This window comes from Numida meleagris, chromosome 6, assembly GCF_002078875.1.
Source record: "Numida meleagris isolate 19003 breed g44 Domestic line chromosome 6, NumMel1.0, whole genome shotgun sequence".
Lineage (NCBI taxonomy): Eukaryota > Metazoa > Chordata > Aves > Galliformes > Numididae > Numida > Numida meleagris.
The window spans coordinates 23,939,022-23,942,053 of record NC_034414.1 but is presented as its reverse complement, the minus strand read 5'-3'; positions in this window follow the sequence as shown (position 1 = coordinate 23,942,053).

The window sequence follows — 3,032 nt, the reverse complement described above, 5'->3', positions numbered from 1 at the left end:
TAGAAGGCATGCAGCCAGGGCTCCTGGTGGTGTGGTTTTAGCTCCAGTGCTCTCTGTTCTCCTCCTACTCTCATAACCAGTATTTGTTTCCCTTGTTGTTATGCTGCACTAATCACTTTGTGTGTAAAAGTCTTTCTACTAGCCAAAAAGGTTCCTAATGTAACCAGGAATTACAGTTGTTTTCCAACAGGAAAAGTTGGTTAACCATGCATATAGATCAAGGAGTGTGGTCCTAACCAAAGCCTGTAGTACATCAAGGAGCTAGTGACCCACGTAACAGATCAATGTCAGCAGGCACAGGCCCGTGCTCCTCTGCACATCACTTGGCCACCGGATAAGCAGAAGCAGCTCATCCTAACAGGGAGCCAACAGCTGGCTCCCGCTTGGCCCACGGGGATGAGATAAGCGGTGCCGCTGCCCGGCTACTCCCCTGGCAGCCCTAGGCAGAGAGCTGGCTGGCTCATCCGCTCATCGGGACAGGGAGACAGTAACGTGGATGCCCAGCCCTCACTGGGCTACTGCTGTCAGGAAAGAGCCAAACACGCAATACTTCATTCTCCTAAATCTGTTTCCAGCCTGATGCTTCCGCGAGCCAGTACTTCACAGTTACTCACAAACCAGGGATCTTACACTCACATTCCCCTCTGCGTTGTGGTTGGCAGCGCAGCAGCCTTACTCTCTTTCTTTTAGTTGTGCCACAGCTGCTGCCGCTGGACAGACACACCTGGATCTGGGATTACATTTCCATTTTTATTGAAATACAAAAAGTGCAAACTGTGAAATACAAGATTGGTGCCGATTAGAAGGAAATAAACAATGTGAACTAATACCACTGTGAAAACCCCAGCCCTGCACCTGATAAACGTCAACAGAAAAGAAGGCGGGGAACACCAGCAACAAAAGCAATGCCAAAAATTTTGCACAAGGGCCCCTGTGTGTGAAACAGGAACCAAACTGGCCTTTAGCTCTCTGTGAAATTAGCAGACATTGCCACAAGGCATTCAGATAGCCCCAGCCCCCTCTGCGCCACACAAAAGCTCTGGTGTCACCGTACAGCTTGGGCCAGAGGGAGACACAGGGCCATGAAGACAGCACTGGGTCTTAGCAGAGGGGAATGAGCCAGGTGCTAAAAAGCAGAGGAACAGTTTTTCTACCTGCACAAGGAGAAATGGCTGATCGCTAACTCGAAAGACAGACCAGGGAGACCCTTGGGCAGCTCTACAGAAAGGAGGAAAATGCCAAAGATCAGCACCCTACCCAAATCCTGTCCCCCAGGATCAGCGGGCCCCACACCCTGCCAGCCCGGCTTCTTGTGCAGACGCTGCCCAGGTGCGCAAGGAATAGGAGCCCCGGGCCTCGGCAGATGCAGGTGTGTACAGCTGCCCACCAGCAGAGGCTGCGGGCAGACCCAGGACAGTTCCTTGCTCAAGTCACAGGAGGGATATCTCAATAGAAGGCGTTCAGGAGAGCAGAAAGCAGAAGCAAAAGCAGCCCCGGTTACCATGCCCGCTTCAGGGCCCCCAGGAGCTCCAGCACAAGGAGCAGCAAACAAAAGGGGATATTTACACTGGGCCCCTTCCAGGATTTGCGAGCACTTTCCCACCATGAGCAGTAGCAGCTTCCTGAACACCCTCCAAAGCTGCTCCCTGCAGGCACTGAACTGGAGCAGGCTGTTATCCCTGCCTGCAGGAGATGCACCAGGCTCCATTTGGCTAAAAAAGGAAACGTTATTTCAAGAATTCACTAAAAAGAGAAGGGAAAAAAAAAGCACCACTCACCAAACAAACTCCACACAGAACAGACACTTGCAGCGATCCCTACTCTCCCCCTGGAGCACAGCTAAGCTCCTAGCAATGCTCCTAGCTAATGGGCAGGGAATGGTACTTGCTGCTCCAGAGCCTCCCTGCCAAGGGATCTGTAACCACGTACAGGGCCCAGGCCTTGTGCCCCAGCACACAAGCACATCCCATCCCAAGTTCCTGGCCTCGAGTTCGTTTCTCCCTGGAGAAATTAGCTGGGTTTGCCTTTCCTACAGGGAGATACAAGCATGGCCAGAGTCAGCTGCAGGCAGAGCCAGAGCACTGATCTCTCCCCACGATGAAGCAGGGGAGCAGTGCGTCTACAAGGATGAAGCACTGGGTGCTGAGCACTGGGCTCTTTCAGCCTTCCCCATCCTCCCAACATGCCCAGGAAACGTCAGCTCCTAAAGCAAACACTCTGGCATGCGCAGCTCTTTCCCCACTGTCCATCACAGCAGATGACTGCTGCACAGCAAATCAGCCCTGCTCACTTACTCCAGCAGAGATCAAAGGTGAATTAGGAGCTGAGTATTTTTACCTCCAAAACATTTACTTGGTTACTGCTGTGAATTGTTTAGGCCAAAACAGTATGTATCTCTTGGCCAAACAGGGAAGACTCCTACTCTCAGAGGAAGGAGAATATGCAGTCTCGTAGCCTACACAGGGTAAAGTCCCCTCATATCTAGAAAGGATCAGGCCCAGCCCTGCCCTAGAACACTGGCCTCTTCTCTCATGTAACTGGTGATAGGATGAGAGGGAATGGCCTCATTTTGCACCAGGGGAGATTCAGGCTGGACAGTAGGAAATACTACTTTTCTGAAAGAGTGGTCAGGCGCTGGAACGGGCTGCCCAGGGAGGTGGTGGAGTCACCGACCCTGGAGGTGTTCAAGGAACGTTTAGATGTTGTGTAGAGGGACATGGTTTAGTGAGAACTACTGGTGATATTTGGATGGTTGGACTGGATGATCTTGTAGGTCTTCTCCAACCTCGGTAATTCTATAATTCTATGATCTCTCGCTCCAGCCTTAGTAATGCTTAGTTTCTTGCTCATCATTTCCACCCACAAGTTGGCATGCCTCCTCCAAACCAGCTGCTGGACCTCCACTGCCCTGCCAGGCTTCCTGTATTCACACCCATCCCCGTTCCACAGTGCAGCAGAAATAGCAACTTCCATCATCTCCGCAGCAGATGTCACTTATTTTCGGGCAACAACTTTTGATCAGGCTAAAATGC